The 18,825-nt window shown below is 40.2% G+C and overlaps 1 protein-coding gene and 1 pseudogene across 2 annotated transcripts in view; one reads left to right on the plus strand and one right to left on the minus strand.

Moving 5' to 3' along the window:
* pcdh7b (protocadherin 7b) overlaps positions 1–18,825 on the minus strand; it is a 418,393-nt gene that overhangs the window by 21,435 nt on the left and 378,133 nt on the right. The window lies entirely within an intron of this gene.
* Positions 1–18,825, plus strand: part of LOC140194817 (eukaryotic translation initiation factor 4E transporter-like) — a 73,993-nt pseudogene that overhangs the window by 2,340 nt on the left and 52,828 nt on the right.

The following is an 18,825-nucleotide window of genomic DNA, read 5'->3' on the forward strand; positions in this document are numbered from 1 at the left end:
CATCCACTATCAGTATCCAGTTCTTGCCTTATCCTCATAATCTTTGATCCCACTATCTTTAAGAGCTCTATCCATCTCCTTTTTGAAAGCATCCAGAGACTTGGCCTCCACAGCCTTCTGGGGCAGAGCATTCCATAATCCACCACTCTCTGGGTGAAAAAGTTTTTCTTCAACTCTGTTCTGAATGACCTACCCCTAATTCTTAAACTGTGGCCTCTGGCTCTGGACTCACCCATCAGCAGGAACATGCTTCCTGTTTGCAGCGTGTCCAATCCCTTAATAATCTTACACGTTTCAATAAGATCCCCTCTCAGCCTTCTAAATTCCAGTGTATACAAGCCCAGTCGCTCCAACCTTTCGACATATGACAGTCCCGTCATCCCAGGAATTAACCTTGTGAACCTACGCTGAACTCCCTCAATAGCAAGAATGTCCTTCCTCAAATTTGGAGACCAAAACTGCACACAGTACTCCAGGTGTGGTCTCACCAGGGCCCTGTACAGCTGCAGAAGGACCTCTTTGCTCTTATACTCAATTCCCCTTGTTATGAAGGCCAGCATGCCATTAGCTTTTTTCACTGCCTGCTGTACTTGCATATTGCTTTCAGTGACTGATGTACAAGAACACCTAGATCTCCTTGTGCTTCCCCTTTTCCTAACTTGACTCCATTTAGATAATAATCTGCCTTCCCGTTCTTACCACCAAAGTGGATAACCTCACATTTATCCACATTAACCTGCATCTGCCCACTCACCCAGCCTGTCCAAGTCACCCTGCATTCTCATAACATCCTCCTCACATTTCACACTGCCACCCAGCTTTGTGTCATCAGCAAATTTGCTAATGTTACTTTTAATTCCCTCATCTAAATCACTAATATATATTGTAAACAGCTGCGGTCCCAGCACTGAACCCTGCGGTACCCCACTGGACACCGCCTGCCATTCCAAAAGGGACCCGTTAATCGCTACTCTTTGTTTTCTGTCAGCCAGCCAATTTTCAATCCATATCAGTACTCTGCCCCCAATACCATGTGCCCTAATATTGCCCACTAATCTCCTATGTGGGACTTTATCAAAGGCTTTCTTAAAGTCCAGGCACATTACATCCACTGGCTCTCCCTTGTCCATTTTCATAGTTACATCCTCAAAATATTCCAGAGATTAGTCAAGCACGACTTCCCCTTCGTAAATCCATGCTGACTCGGACCGATCCTGTTACTGCTATCCAGATGTGTTGTAATTTCATCTTTTATAATTGACTCCAGCATCTTTCCCACCACCGACGTCAGGCTAACCGGTCTATAATTCCCTGTTTTCTCTCTTCCTCCCTTCTTGAAGAGAGGGACAACATTAGCCACCCTCCAATCCACAGGAACTGATCCTGAATCTATGGAACATTGGAAAATGATTACCAATGCGTCCATGATTTCTAAAGCCACCTCTTTAAGTACCCTGGGATGCAGACAATCAGGTCCCGGGGACTTACCAGCCTTCAGACCCAACAGCCTATTCAACACCATTTCCTGCCTAATATAAATTTCCTGCAATTCATCCATTACCCTAGGTCTTTTGGCCACTATTACATCTGGGAGATTGTTTGTGTCTTCCCTAGTGAAGTCAGATCCAAAGTACCTGTTCAACTCGTCTGCCATTTCCTTGTTCCCCATAAGAAATTCACCCGCTTCTGTCTTCAAGGGCCCAATTTTGGTCTTAACTATTTTTTTCCTTTTCACATACCTAAAGAAGCTTTTACTATTCTCCTTTATATTCTTGGCTAGTTTACCTTCGTACCTCATTTTTTCTCTGCATATTGCCTTTTTAGTTACCTTCTGTTGTTCTTTAAAAGTTTCCCAATCCTCCGGCTTCCCACTCGTCTTTGCTATGTTATACTTCTTCTCTTTTATTTTTATGCTGTCCATTACTTCCCTTGTCAGCCACGGCCCCCTTAGGATCTTTCTTCCTCTTTAGAACGAACTGATCCTGCACCTTCCGCATTATTCCCAGAAACACTTGCCATTGCTGTTCCACTGTCATCCCTGCTAGGGTATTGTTCCATTGAACTTTGGCCAGCTCCTCCCTCATAGCACCATAGTTCCCTTTGTTCAACTGTAATACTGACACTTCCCAGTTTCCCTTCTCCCTCTCAAATTGTCAAACTTATCATATTATGGTCACTACCTCCTAATGGCTCCTTTACCTCGAGGTCCCTGATCAAATCCGTTTCATTGCACAACACTAAATCTAGAATTGCATTCTCTCTGGTAGGCTCCAGTACAAGCTGTTCTAAGAATCCATCTCGGAGGGACTCCACAAACTCCCTTTCTTGGGGTCCAGCACCAACCTGATTCCTCCAGTCTACCTGCATGTTGAAGTCCCCCATAACAACTGTAGCATTACCTTTGTGACATGCCAATTTTAACTCTTGATTCAACTTACACCTTACATCCAGACTACTGTTTGGGGGCCTGTAGATAACTCCCATTAGGGTCTTTCTACCCTTAGAATTTCTCAGTTCTATCCATACTGACTCTACATCTCCTGATTCTATGTCCTCCCTCGCAAGGGATTGAATATCATTCCTCACCAACACAGCCACCCCACCCCCTCTGCCCATCAGTCTGTCCTTTCAATAGGACGTATATCCTTGAATATTCATTTCCCAGGCCCTGTCCACTTGAAGCCATGTCTCTGTTATTCCCACAACATCATACTTACCAATTTCCAACTGTGCCTCAAGTTCATCCACTTTATTTCTTATACTCCGTGCATTCATATACAATACTTTTAATTCATTACTCCCCTCACCTCCCATATCAATTCCTATTTCACTTGGCCATACTGTATGATCCCTTCTTGAGTGTTCTGCTCTGTTGATTCTGCTGTCATTCTTAACTTCTCTTATTCTCACTTTCCCTTTATCTCCATCCTTGTGTTTCCAGTTCGTGCTCTCCCCCCCACAACTTAGTTTAAACACACCCATGTTGCAGAGGCAAATCTGGCTGCCAGAATGCTGGTGCCCCGCTTATTAAGGTGCAACCCGTCCCTTTTGTACAATTCATCCTTACCCCGAAACATACCCCAATGGCCCAAGAATGTAAATCCTTGATTCCTACACCAGCTCCTCAGCCACACATTCAGATCCATTATCTCCCTGTTCTTGACCACTCCAGCACGGGGAACTGGAAGCAAACTGGAGATAACCACCCTGGAAGTCCTGCTTTTCAGCCTTCTTCCGAGTTCTCTGAAGTCGCGTAATAGAATGTCTGTCCTCTTCTTCCCCACGTCATTTGTGCCAACATGCACCACCACTTCTGGATGTTCACCCTTGAGGATTCCTTGCAATCGGTCTGTGATGTCCTGGATCCTGGCACCAAGAAGGCAACACACCATCCTTAAATCCCGCCTGTTGCTGCAGAAACCCCTTTCTGTACCTTCTCACCATGGAGTCCCCTACTACCACGGCTCTGCCTGACGTCTGTCTCCTCGGGTTTGCCTCAGCGCCAATTGTTGACTCGCAGACCCGTCCGCCTCTCAGACTGGCACTGTCTTATGTCTCGACAGCTTCCAAGAGGGAGAACCTGTTTACGAGAGGCACATCTCCCGGAGTCTCCTGTACTTCAAGCATCCTTTCCTTGCTCATCATCGTCCTCCTACTTTCTTCCTGTATCCTGGGTGTAACGACCTCACTGTAGGTCCTGTCCAGAAAACTCTTGTTCTCCTGGATTAACCTAACATCATCCAGTTGCCTCTCCAGTGCTGCAACACGGTCCTTCAGAAGCAGAATCTGGACACATTTTCTGCAGGTGTAGGATCCAGAGGCACTATCAGTCTCCCTGATCTCCCACGTCATGCACGCAGCAGACTGAATCAGCCTAGCAGTCATCTCTTCTCCACTTCTCACCCTCTCCAACTGTGGCGTAGTCTCTTCCCTCAGCCTCCTCGCCGAAGACTCCTGAGCCAAAGACTAGCACTTATCTCACAAGGCACTTCCCTCGACAAGACTGCTCCCCTAGAGCGAGCCTTGCTTATATTAGCTGATAATTTCAGTAATTAGTTTCACCTGCCTCGCCTCCTCCGACCTCGAAGGTCTGGTTAGCTCGCTGCTCACGACTGGCTTTTTAAAATCAGCCGTTCCTTCTCAGCCAATCCCCACACTCGCTCCTTCAACCCAAACAAGAAATTTAAGCTCAGAAAATACGTCATACAAGGCATGATCAAGAGAACAAAAGCTTTGTGAGAGTTTATAGATAGTCTCAAACAAAAGCTTGCTACATTCAAAGCCAGCCTAAACAGATACATGAAATGCGCCAAAGAACACGGAATTATGAGTTCAGGAACAATGAGAAAGGTTCATTAAAGAATATTGAAACTAAATTTGATGCATCAGAATGTCTCCAACTCTCGTACAGAATCACCAACAAACACAGAGACAATGAACTTTTGGCCAAATGTCTGGTCAAACAGACCAATGCATAATTAAGAACAAGCTAGATTTGTGAGTAATAAGTACATTTATTATCAAAGAAGGTGTATATTTTTTCTTTAATTGGGTTCTTTTGGTTTTCTTGCTTTGTGGCTACCTGTGAGCAAGCAAATCTCAAGATTGTATAATTTATACATTCTTTGATAATAAGCATACTTGAAACTTAAAAAGAATACACTCACACAATTGAAGATATGCGAACACCTGATGGAAATAGTAGAAACAGTTATTAAAAATACCCTCAACCAGAAAAGTACTGGTATTGATAACATTGATAATTATTGGTATAAAAAATAACTTGCCTTCATCCACATCAACAATTTTCTTAAACCTCCTAAAAAAAAGTGCCCAAATTTTTGACAGAAGTTAAAGCACATCTCTTACTGAAAGTAAATCAAGCATCACAATCACAAATGACCCATCAAAATATCATCATATCACTTGTTTACAAACTATATATAAAATTGTAACATCATGCATCTCGCAACTAATCACTACTGACTTAGATAACCACAATATACTTACAGAAGACCTGAACGAAAGCTGTAAGAGTATGAAAGATTGTAAAAGACACTGATAATAGATTCTGGAATTTTCCATCAAGCCTGGCAGAAAGTCAGAAATCTTTCATGCAGTTGTATTGACTACAAAAAGCATTTCATTTGGTTCCACATTCATAGTTAATGGAAGCTCTTAACATACGTAAACTGCACCCAACAAATGTGAAACTCTTACAACATCTGGTGAAGCACTGGCATACCATAATCACCCTATCTATTGACAATCAAAAAAAGAACAACCTCCATTATGAAAATAAACCACAGCATATTCCAGGGTGACTTCCTAAGCCCACCATCGATTTGTCTAGTTTCAATTTACCGAATTGAATGAAAATTCAGAGACAACAAGGAAACTATACCTCAACACAACTTCTAAACATGGATGATGTTATGTTTTATAACTTCAAAGCATTAAACTAATTCAAAGGAAGTCATGGTATTACAAAACATGGTCTGGCTTTGAGTTTACTTTTTTTGCGACATATATGTATCATGTTGAAGAGTAATGATGCATGCAATCCACATTTATACAAAAAACTTGTAATGAACTATTTAAAGAGACAGTAATACTTAATCAATCAACATATTCGGGGGGGGTTAGGTATTCATGTATTTTTTTGACCTTTATTGGTTGCTGTCAAGTTTCCCTGTGTGTTACATACTGAACATAATATAAGAGCGCATTCTGGGCGGAAGTCTCATACACAAAATAAACAGCAGCACATTTGCTCCCCACCGCTCTGTCTCTTGTGTGTGCTATTCACGACCACCCAGCTTCCCAGAACCACAAATGTAATACATTTCAAAGGGATCTCCTCTCAAAATTCTGACAGGTCTTGTCAGACTGGACATAGGAAGGATGTTCCTCCAAGCTCCAGGAGAAGGTGCTGATGATGTAAAGAAGCAAGATTCACAGTTTCAGGATACAAGGTAAATGGTACAGGACAGTTGAGAATTTTTTCACGATAAGATTGTGAACCTGTACAATTCTGTACTGCAGAAGCATTGAGGAAGATTGAAGTCATCAAGGAAAGAGTAGAGGGCGGGCAGGTATTCAGTGCCATCTTCCAGCCTCTCACATACAGCTGTGGAAGAAGGTTTCTGCTGTGACAGTTCCTCCATCCCTCTTGTTCGCTGCTCCTGAAGGATGGTTCCTATGTTTAAATGGTTCCCCTCCCCCCCCACTCTCTCTCTCGCTCGATGTTGCCAGAGGATGGTGTTGGAGCCCTGGGTCTTTGACAAGGTTTAATTGACACGGTTTGTGGATTGAACTCTGTGGTTCACATTATGATGTCGCTCTGGTTTCTTGTCGCTCCTTTACTTGTTGCCATTTTGTGCAGTTTTTGATCATGGCAGCCTGCAGATGAATAGTGGTGTAGCACTGGATTGAACTGAACAGAGCTGTGCTGAAGTGCCTGGATTCTTCCGCTGACTTTATGGGTTGGTGTTTTGTATATCGTGTTTTTCGCTCATTTTTTTTGCCGTTTGCATGATTTGTTTTGTGCTGGGGGTTTGATGTTTTTTTTTAAATTAGATCCATGGTGTTTCTTTGTTTCATGGCTGACTGTGGGAAGATGAATCTCAGGGTTGTATACTGCATGTATACTTTGATAATAAATGTACTTTGAACATTTGAAGAACAAAAAAGTTTAACATCCTGTTGAAGAGATATTCAATGGTGCATATGGGACAACTACTTTGTTTGTGGTGTCAAAGAATCTGAAAGGTAGCTTACTGGCTTGCTGAGGATATGCTGAAGTTTAAGATCAGTGTAGTGATTTTCTTCTGGGCAGTACCAGATTACCTTTAAATTGATTTTCAGCATTTCCTTGGATCGTGAACAAAGATAAGGTAAGTTCAGTTCCAATCACAGTCAAACCTAAACAAAGGTCTCGTTCACAAAAAGGTTTTTGGATGTCTATTTCAATCACACTCTAAAGTACAAAATCACAAAACATGCCACTATACCTTAATTCTCTACATGAACAAATGTCAGAATTAAAAACAGTATTTATCATTGCATGTTTCTTATAGAAATATATGTATTTTATATAATGACATCAAAATCTTAGAGAATTGTTACAATAACCTTGTTTCTTTTCAAAATCCTCAAAAAATAAATATATTAATTACTACATGTGCAGTTGATGGATGCCCTTCATACAGGATACTTCAACATCCAGCCTGCATTTACAGTCAAGCCATGCTTGTCTAAGATTTGAAATTCCTGGGGCAAGTACAATAATTGATGTGAGTTAACACATATTTCTTAACTTGCATTACCCAAAAGCATGTTCTAATGTTTCAAGAAATGATGAATTCCTGTTGATTCTCTGAGTAATTTATAAGTGGTATAATTTTAAACATGTCATGAAAAACAGGCATTAGATCATTTAATTCTTAGATTAGACAGTTTAATTGTTATTGTCTTTGCAGTTTAACAATTAATTATCTTCCCGTACTTTACATAATTACTTAAGTACACATATGCTTCCTAGAATGTGTATGCAAGTTCAATTTGTCCACTAATGGTTATACCAAGTATGATTCTGGAAGCTTCTTTGTTCTGTATTGTTTGAATAACGGTTTTCCCCATTGGTTAACTTTTATCTACAAATCTAAATGAAATTTTCCTTTATCTATGGGTATAAAAATAGCTGACTATGAAGTAACACCACCTTTGATCTCAGATTTCCATTCAATTAGTAGACGTCCATCGCTGTTCATATGAATTTCTCTTTGATCTATCAACACTTAATAAAATGATAGTGAAGCAACACATTTTGTGCCTCTTTCCTGATTTCTATTTAAAAACATCAGAATCCAGCACAGGTGAAACTTGAATTTTGAATCCCACACTTCTTTTCCCTAAAATCCTTGGGCACTGATACAAGCAGCAAACTAATTTCATGCTTGAAGCTTATTTATGTCATTGGATTGCACTACCAAAACTTAGCCATAGCTCAGACGGGGATTAATATTTTGAATGTCTAGTATGGTCAGTACAAATCTGTGATGCACTTGTATCTTTGCCATCTAATTAATTGGTGGAATTATCTACAAATGTTCTAGCTATCCTTAACCTTTTCTGTTTCTCTATGTGCACAACATCATCCACGTTAGAAGTAAAAAAAAATGTACTGTTTGCACATACACATTCCAAATTGGTAATGAAGATATAATACCAACAAATAAAAAAGACAATAGTAGAGTCATGGAATAAAACAAAAGTGAAGTCTAGCGGATTGCTGATGATCTTGAGAGAATAGTTACTGGGCAAATCTGGAAGCCTATGATCATTTGCTTTAAATTTAGCTTCACGCAATGATTAGTCTAAATTGACTGATAGTATTAAATATCAGTTATTGGATGAAATGCACAGTAGAACTGCATTAGACCAAATAACAATTTTCAAACAAAAACCACACAATTCTAAAGCAAGGACAAACCAAAGCAGCTGCTCAGATTCAATAGGTTTCAACAGGTACATTTAATGTCAGAGAAATATATACAATATATATCCTGAAATTCTTTTTCTTCACATTACATTGAAAGCCTTTGTGGAAATAATGAGGTGTGTATCTTTTACAGAGCACATGAATTTTTTTTACACAGGAAGATGTTGGAAATTGCTGATGATGGTGGGAAAATGTGCACAACAAAAGAAGCTGTGTAGCAGCACCAGAATTCATTCTTCAAAATGAATTATGTCACAAATAATCACTACTTTAATGAATATCTTAAAGCTGTTTGGCCACGTAGTGCAAAAGTTTCAGTATAATTTCAATGTCAAAATTGTCAGAAATTGTGTAGTATGGTAGCAGGTATCAAAGTCAGGTGAAGCTGTCAGCATTTGTGTTGGCACTTGAATCAGAATCAGATGTATTATCACCGATATATGACGTGAAATTTTAGACCAGTCTTGATATTCTAACTTCAACTTAAGCCAAATGCTACATGACTTGTTTATCATTTATTGACCTTTTATTAAACTACAGAATGATGCCTATTCACTCCCACCTTTATTAATACACTGAAGACCACAAATGTAATAGAGTTTAGTTCAGACAAATCTTGAGAGGAAAGTGGAAGAGAAATCAGAAGCACAATTATGGCTCAAGTCTTGGAGCGGAAAAATTCAAATACACTAGAGCTTATGTGTCAACAATATGTAACGTATTTTGGATTTGTAAATGGGATCGAGATATGCAGCAGAAACATTTACCTCATATGAAAATGAGAGATAAAATTAGAAGTGTACAAGTCAGCAACTCATTTCTACCAGGAGATAAACAAGAGTCTTTTTCAAACTGCTGGTGCATATCACTAACACATGATGCATAAACGCTGGGACTTTTAGCAGCTTTCTAACCAGACATTTTGCTTGCAATAGGCTAACACTGCTTTGCAGCATTAGGACAGAGTTGTCTTCTGCATACAATGTGGAATGATTTAATTCATGCAATTGGCTTGCATAGGAATTTTATGGTAGGATTGAGGTCAAGGTAATGTTGTGATAGTTAGCTGTAAAGACTAGATAATGTGAGAGACTGTAGGGGGTTAGCAGAGTTGTGGTTGCGTCTGCTGGCAACATAGTCAGAGCTGTTGCTTCCCGTACAGGTGCTGACTCAGCTGCACACCTTTCAGCTGAAGGGACAGACTATGTACCAATAACGACGTCCGGAGTGCAATAGGGCACTAGGAGTCTTGGCACCTACTCTTCTAGGGAAAAAAATGTCAGCAGGCTAAAGGTCTAATGAGAATAAAAAAAAGTCATTTATTGTACTGTTAGAGCAAAGGCCATAAGAGATCTATCAGCAGCTGAGCTGAAAGTAACTGATGATTCCTTAAATGAGGCCAGCAGGTGGTAGTTATCCTAGTACTGAATAGATAACTAGCTGGATGGGTTAAAAGTGAGGGTGCTACCAGGAGTGCTGCACTCTAAACTATAAAAATTGGCAAGTCACATTGCACAGTTACAGAGAGCATCATTTCTGTTTATGGCTAATACTGCTTTTAACATTGCAGAACCTGACTGAGAAGTACCTCTGAAAGTTCAACATTTTCATGAAAAATTGGATGTCAACTTGATTATCAACAAATATAAAAAATGATATTTTTTTAAGCTTAACTGACAGCAGCTTGTGATCAAAATGGCTCCCACTCAGAAATCTGGCTGATACACAGCTTTTCAAACAGTGCATTTCTATAAAACAACACTATCATCAGCTTCACTTAACCACACAATTACTGCACTTTATGTAAAAGTAGCTCATTATGCTGTACTACAGATGGGTTTCCTGATCAAATTACCATGAATGACATAATGCTTAGGCAATATCAGTTAGGTTCTTGATATAGGGAGATTCAAATGTTGAATTGGTTACAACACATTATTCATCATGGCTGAGGTCAGTGACAAGTGACAAGGTGGGAAAGATATCTTTGGCAATTTTATTTTTTTATGGCATTAGTGTTTGTTTCAACATTTTACTGTGGAATCCAGACTTTAATATTTGCTTGATTCAGGGAGTTTGGATTTCTTTGATTCTACCAGTGCTTTAAGAACTAAAGCTGAATTGATTGATTGGATTATGAATTTCACCAGGATAATCAGATTTCTCACCCATAATATCACAGTAAATCCCTGAAAAGCTACAATGCAACTCTGGAGTCATCAAAGGTTTTATGCTCATTTTCCAGTGCAATGTACCCCTTTTCTACCTCAGTTGATTAGTTTGATAAGAATAAAATACCAAAGGAAACCTTTTGTGAATCTCTAGGCACTATAGATAAAACTAATGAGGATTTTGTTTCATGCCTAAATGCATGAGAGGTGTATTATGAAGCTCTGTAGCATTTAACCTAAACAGAATTACATACTCCATGAAACACACAAAATACTGGAGGAATGCAGCAGGTCGGGTAGCATCTATGGAGAAGAGTACAGTCAATATTTTGGGCTGAGACCCTTCAGCAGGACTGGAGAAAAAAGAGGGAGAGTTTTCGAGGGTCTTGGCCCGAAACATCGACTGTACTCTTCTTCGTAGATGCTGCCTGGCCTGCTGGGTTCCTCCAGCATTTTTTGTGTGGCTTGGATTTTCTCTTGTTTGTAAATACTCCAAAGGATGCAGTACTGTGAAAAAATCCTAGGCACATATATACAGCTTGAGACCCTAAGATTCTGCACATTACTGTATTCGTCAACACGAAGCAGAGAGCAAGTTTGTAAATCTGGCGGGAATAAAAGATGTTGGGAATGGTGAGGGTAGGGTGTGGGACAGGTGATAGAGAAGGATTGCCAAAAAGCATGTATATTACGGCTTTTTTCTTAAAGATATGCAGGGGTTGGTACAGTTGGAGACACACAGCAGCCCTGAGACACCAGGCAAGGTCATTTGATTCCAAACTGTAGGTTTATTGATCATTATAGAATGTCTCTTGAGTGCTTTCCATTCCCTCCCCTCTCTTCCCCTTTTCCCGATCATGATTCCCCTCTCCCTGCTCTCAGTCCACAATATATATGTACCTAAGACTTTTGCACACCACTGTATATTGCATTATTTGATGGTGCTGTAGGCTGCATAGCTATGGAAAACACCAGTTATTTTGACCAACCTACTGGTATTTAAAATAAATTGCTGGCAAGGAAATCTCATATTTTTTCTGATATACAGCATCTCTTAGTTCCAAATCTTTTTCACTAAATAAAAAAAAATCAGCTATAACGATAAATTATGTTAACCATTTGAAAGTAGGCACTGCGGTCTCTATGTGATAGGAATTTACTTTGCCTGCCAATATTTGACCTACACCAAACAAGATCAACTGCCATGGAAGGTGAATAAAGAGACACTGCTGTGATCAAAGGTGCAACCGGTGCTCAGTTCTTTTGATTAGTGATGGAAAAAAAACGAGGTGTTGTTGGGAAATTGACTATGGAGCAAACCCCCATGTAGGAAGTCAATACCTCCAGGAGAACAGAGAATGCAAAAACAAATTACAGATGCTTTACTTCAACAGTGTGGAAAAACAAAAGAATAAATTATAAAGATAAAATATTCTATAAAGATTAGCTGTATTTTTCATATATACATTGAACCATTAAACAGTACAGTGAAATCCGTTGTTGGCATCACCGCCGAATACAGGTTTCCCCAGCCATCCGATGGTAGAGCGTTCCTATGAAACAGTTTGTAAGCCAGAATGTTGTAAAGTAAAGAAGCAATCACCATTTATTTATATCAGAAAAATTTGTGAGCGTTCACAGACCCAAAAAATAACCTACCAAATCATGTCAAATAATACATAAAACCTAAAATAACAGTAACCTATAGTAAAAGCAGGAATGATATGATAAATACACAGCCTATATAAAGTAGAAATACTTTTCTACGATCATTGCCGCATTGTTCTCCGTAGCGAAAATTTCACGCAAGCGCTCTCAGCAGAAACACTTTCCAGTAACCTTTAAGCTATGAAGCTGCCAAATCATACTAAATAACACTTAAAAATACACAGCTTATATAAAGTAGAAATAATGTATGTACAGTGTGGTATCACTCACCGGAATTGAGAAGTCAGCGTCGAGCACACTCATGATGGTGTGTTAGGCTGAGTCGTCGGAGGCTGGGGTGGTCCAGTGGTCCCCAACCTCTGTGCAGCAAACCGATACCGATCTGTGGAAAATGCAGCGGTAGCTGGGATGCACCCAGCACATCTTTAAAAAAAAGCTGAAATAAACTAGCTAATTAATTAGGTGCCGCCCGGCACGTAAATATCGGCCCAGATCAGAGGCGATGCAATCGGCAATCGCCTCTGATCTGGGCCAACATTTACGTGCCGGGCGGCACCTAATTAATTAGCATGTATATTACGGCTTTTTTCTTAAAGATATGCTGGGTGCATCCTGGCTACCGCTGCATTCTCCACGGCAATGTACCGGTTCGCGGCCCGGGGATGGGGTGGTGGGACACTGGGGTGTCATCTCATTGTCGTCTGTTTCCATCAGGGCAGGCAGATCATCTTCTTCTATGTCTGCTTGCCTCTATGTCGAAGGTCGAGGTTTGTCATCTGCTGTTGAAGGCTTGAAAAATGACAGTATGCTTGACTGCTTAGCCTCGTGCATTTTTCTATCATACAGTTCTTTGTAAGCACTCAAACCATCCTGCAAATATGCCCTAAACTGACGTACTCTTTCAAAATTAAAGTCATACTTTTCTTCAATAATTGCAGCGAAAATCTCACGCAGTTGCTTCATATTCAGTTCCTGGATGACTTCAGTTTTGGTCCGTTTGCTGCTGCATTCGGTTTCAATTGTTATCCTTTCCTCTTCCAATTGCATCAGCTCTTCATCTATCAGTTCTTGGTCATGGGATTCCAAAACCTCTTCAACATCATCTTCGTCAACTTCCACAAGCCAACCTCACTTTGTCCTTGCTTCGTTCACCACGATCGAAATGTTTAATTATGTCTAGTTCTATGCTAAGTGTAACACCCTTACGAACTCTTTTAGGCTTTTCCAGTACCTTAGAACTCATCTCGCTAATGGCTGCTCACAGGCATGTGTTTAAGCAATGCCGGCTAGAATACAGTTCCGGGGGAGGAGCTTGGCTGCTCAGGGCCTTTTATCGCGCGCTGCCTTTTCTCATAACAGTGAAAACACCTTCTGTTAGCGAAAATAGGTAACTAATGTAGGTCTTTTGTAACAGCAAGGTTTCGTAAAGCGAACGTTCGAAAAGCGGGGGACACCTGTACAGTCAGAAGATGTCCTGGGAGCAGCCTGCAAGTGCCACCTTGTTTCCAGCACCAACATATCTTGCCAATAATTTACTAACCCTTTACAACATAGCCTGCCAATAACTTACTAACTCTTTTTTTTTACGCTTTTGGAATATGTGAGGAAACCAGATTACCCAGAGAAATCCCACATGGTCATGGAGAGAATGTATAAACTTATTACAAGTAACGGCGGGAATTGAACACCAATCACTGGCACGGTAAAGCTTTGGGCTAGCTGCTATACTATCATGCCACCCAGGTAGCCAGAGTGATGTCTTTTGCTCATGACCATGAAGACTAATTTAAACTTGAAAACTCAAAACTTGTTTCATAGATTGAGTACATAATAGAAAATCCATGCCTTGTCTAATGCAATCTTATTATAGTCTATTGAGAACACTAGAAATGTGAACATTAGGTTCAAGACAACTTATTTCAGTCTGGGGCATGGTGGATGCAACCACAACTCTCTATTACTGTGTTGTGAACTTTGTGAGAGAAGTTGAACTGGATCTCAAGATTAATTCAAGTACATTGCATCAGTTGTGATCCTTTGAGCAGTGCGACCAGATGGGAGCTGAATCCTGTCAAGTTGAGGATGGTGTTGATCTGCAGATAGCTCATTCAATGCAAGTCAGGTTTTGCCTTGATCTTGCTAAATGTTCACAGACTTGGAATGGTCCAAATAATCTGTCAGCTTAGACCGTGGTCACTCTACCTTGGAATGCATTGTACTGTTATACAACATTTCACATAGCAGACCAAAATAAGTCCAGCCTGACAGTTAAAAAAAATTAGAACAGGATGAGATTGATTCATCACGTATCCTTATGCTCCCAGTCTATCGGCGCTGCAGGGAATTTTATATGGTGGCCTTGGCTGGAGGCACAGCTGGCTAAGGATATAGATCTTGAAGATAAATGTTGAACATTTTGCCCTAGAATTAGTGTCCAGCTGTGACCTAACAACCTTTGAGGTGTGTACATACACTCAGTAGCTATTTTATTAAGTACACCTGTACACCTGTTTATTAATTCAAATATCTAATCAGCTAATCATGTTGCAGCAACTCAATGCATAAAAACACGCAGGCATGGTCAAGAGGTTCAGATGTTGTTCAGACCAAGCTTCAGATTGGGGAAAGAAGTGTGATCTAAGTGTCTGACTGTAGAATGATTGTTGGTGCCAAATTGGGTGGTTTCAATATCTCAAAAACTGCTGACGCTGAGGCACTGGTGAGGTCTCACCTTGTGTATGGTGAACAGTACTCAATGGGCCCCTCATCTTAGAAAAGATGTGCTGGCACTAGAGAAGGTCCAGAGGAGGTTCACAAGGATGATTCCAGGAATGAAAGGGTTATCATATGAGGAACGTTTGATGGGTCTGAGTCTGTAATTGGTAGAATTCAGAAAGATGAGGGGGGGGGAGGAATCTCATTAAAACCTTTCGAATGTTGAAAGGCCTAGACAGAGTAGATGTGGAAACAATATTTCCCATAGTGGGAGAGTCTAGGACAAGAGGACACAGCCTCAGGATAGAGGAGTGCACTTTTAAAACAGAGATGTGGAGAAATTTCTTTAGCCAAAGGGTGGTGAATTTGTGGAATTTGTTGCCACATGCAGCTGTGGAGGCCAGGTCGTTGGGTGTATTTAAAGCAGAGATTGTTAAGTTCTCAATTGGACATGGGATCAAAGGCTACAGGCAGAAGGCCGGGAACTGGGGTTGAGGAGGAGATAAAAATAAACGAATCAGCATTTAATTGAATGGTAGAGCAGACTTGAGGGGCCAAATGGCCTAATTCTGCTCCTATGTCTTATGGTCTTATCTCTCGGAATTTTCTTGCACAACAGTCTCTAGAGTTTACAGAGAATGATGCAAAAAAACAAATCCAGAGCATGGCAGCTTTGTGGGCAAAAATGCTTTGTTAATGTGAGAGGTCCGAGGAAAATGACCAGACCCATTCCAAACTGACAGGAAAGCGACAATAACTCAAATGATCACATGGTATAACAGTGGTGTGCAGAAGAGCATCTATGAATGCACAACACATTGATCCTTGAAGTCTACAGCAGCAGAAGGCCACAGAAGTACACTCAGAAGGTACCTAATAAAATGGCCGCTCGGTGTAATTAACTAATGCAATATTGACAGCTACAGTCTGCAGAGGAGGGAGAACCAAATGGATCTTTTAATTGAGTCCTGTGTGGTGGTAAGGCCTTCTGCAGGACATAGGAAACATGGTGGCATGGGGGACTTAGGGTGGGGTTCAGGCGCAGGAAAGACTTTGGCTGGCAGTTACACTACATATTGTGGCTTAGTTTGATTTCTCAAAGCTGTCAAACTTCATTTCTAGCACTCAAAAACATCCAGAAACACCTTAAAAAATCCCAAAAGCTATTAATATATTATTAAAAGCTATTACATTATTTTATATAATAAATTTAAAATATATTTGAAAAAGAAATGAAAAAATCTAAAATGTTAAATTACCCTAATGAATGGATATCTCCCTTGGTCCCATTCAGATATTCCCTACACTGAAGTAAATGGCCAAATATTTCCCGTGTTAAATGCAAGCTGGTTCAAGTGGATTCCATGTGAATAAGTAGTGGGGAAATACTATGTCTTTGGAATTTTGGTTTGGGAGTTTTATGAAAAAAGCAGCAATGCACTGCCTGATGGAAGTTCAGGATTCTTGAATTGCATGGAAATATTGTATATGCTCTCAGTGATATGCGAAAATGAAAACATTTGTACAGTTGGGTGGAGGGTCTATAATGCCAATATTTCCCCTCAAATTCTGAATTTACTCGATTTCACTTTAAACGACACTGATAATGTGACATCTGGCCTTTGGGACAAGTCAAGGTACCCTGAGTCATATAAGCACTGTTATTAAAATGCAGGACTGAAAGCCTCAACCAACTCCGTCAATTCCATCAGTTTTAACTATCCAGTTGTAGGTGCCTGCATCTTACCATCAAACTGGAATACGGTCACAATAGACTTTGCACTTCAGGGAGATTATTTTTTTCTAGCATAGAGAAGCAAATGTATTCTATACAATAAAAAAAATAAAATTACTATTGAAAATACAAAGTGATATTCATTTAGTTCAAGTTCCTGTTCTGTGGTGTGAGTATAATGCTTTCTGATGCCTTCTTTCACTTTACTTAGATATTTCTGTGACTGACTAGCAGAACTCAGAGTGAAGCTGACAGTGCTGCCGATTCAGCACTGTAACACTCTAGTGAGGGAGATGGGGAAATGACATTCCATTACAAAACCTAGTAAAGCACAAATAACTGGCGGACATAAAAGTGCAGTGAAAATAAAACACTATTAAGGTACAATATTCAGCTGCACATGGTCATCCTTCAGCTGGGTGTTATTGTTATTTATTACCATGTTTTCAGGGGTTATTATAACACACCGCATTTCATTGGAGAAATGGAAAATATTGACATTGTTCATTGGGACATTTAATGAAAAATTTAAAAATGCATAACTAAATATCTACATGACAAGTTTTGTTCAAAATCAGTATTGTATGTTATAGAAAAAAGGAAACAAAACTATGAAGATTAAGTGAAAGTAGAGAACCAAAGTATCAAAAATGAGATTGATAGGACTGCAAAAATAAAAAAGATTAGAGCAATTACGGATTGAATTTTAGCATACTGAACTTAGGTATAGAGTCCACCTACAGCAGGGGTGGCCAAACTTTTATATTCCATGTGTCAATTTTTTCACTCACGAGTTCAGATGCGCCATACAACTCCTGCCCCCATTCAATTCTTGTAAAAATATGTTAATATAGAACTCGTGTGTGGGAAAAAAATCGCATCTGAATTCGTGTGTGAAAAAATTGACGCATGGAATGTGAAAGGTTGGCCACCCCTGACCTACCGGGAAACATAGATGAAGTGTCTTGGCCTGAAATGTCAACTATATATTCCTCTCCATAGATACTGCCTGATCTGCAGAGTTCCTCCAGTATTTTATGTGTTTTATTAAAGGGAAACAGATCCTTTGACCCACAGAATTGATGACAAGCAAGACCCATGCGGGGTTTGCACCCAAAAGATTCAAAATGCATCCAAACCCTGGCTTCAGAGTCACAGCTTGCCTGTTGACCCTTTAGTCAGTCCAATAATGGAGCAGACAGCCAAATGCAAATTGCCAAAAATCACTGGCTTCCCCTTTGATCCAATTGTTATAAGTAACAAGATGCAGCCCAATATTTCATCAGCGGATAAAAACAATAACCCTCAAGGACAAGTCGGAGGAGCCTGGTTATTTTCAAAAGTAAATAGCATAAAGGTTTTAATCATTAACATAACATTAACTTCAAAAACATTAGAAGAATATTCACAAGGTAATTGAAAGTAATACTGCAGAAACAACACTGCACAAGGTGTTCTCCCACATTTATATAAAATAGTAATATAATCCCAATGTACAGCAACAGCTAACTACACCAAGATAGTAAAGAAATGGTCTCTAGAGGCCATCAAGGTCTTGAAGAGCTGCTTTGAGGTTACTGACTGGAAAGTGCTTTGCATCACTAGCTACATCAACTTCTGTGTGGACATTGTAATACCATCAAGGGCTGTTTGCCACTTCCCTAACAACAAATCATGGGGTCACCAGTGATCTGAAGGCTCTTCTCAACCACAAAAAGAGATCCTTTAGATTAGGAGGCAGGGAGGAATTGAAACATGTGCAGAGGGAGCGCAAGGAGAAGCTCAAGGTGGCTAAAGAGGAATACAGGAGAGAGCTGGAGAACAAGCTTGGACAGAGTAACACACGGGAGGTGTGGAGAAGCATGAAGAACATCACTGGCTTCAATCAGCCTAGATGTAGAGTGCCACCGTGAATGGGTAACGAGTTAAACCAATTCTTCAGTAGGTTTGACAATTGCCCTTCTGTTCACACCCCCCTCAGCACAACAGTCCGGGTGCTGAGGCTTCCAATTCTCCCTCAGCACCAATGCCTC

This window comes from Mobula birostris, chromosome 3 (genome assembly GCF_030028105.1).
Source record: "Mobula birostris isolate sMobBir1 chromosome 3, sMobBir1.hap1, whole genome shotgun sequence".
NCBI classification, from domain to species: domain Eukaryota; kingdom Metazoa; phylum Chordata; class Chondrichthyes; order Myliobatiformes; family Myliobatidae; genus Mobula; species Mobula birostris.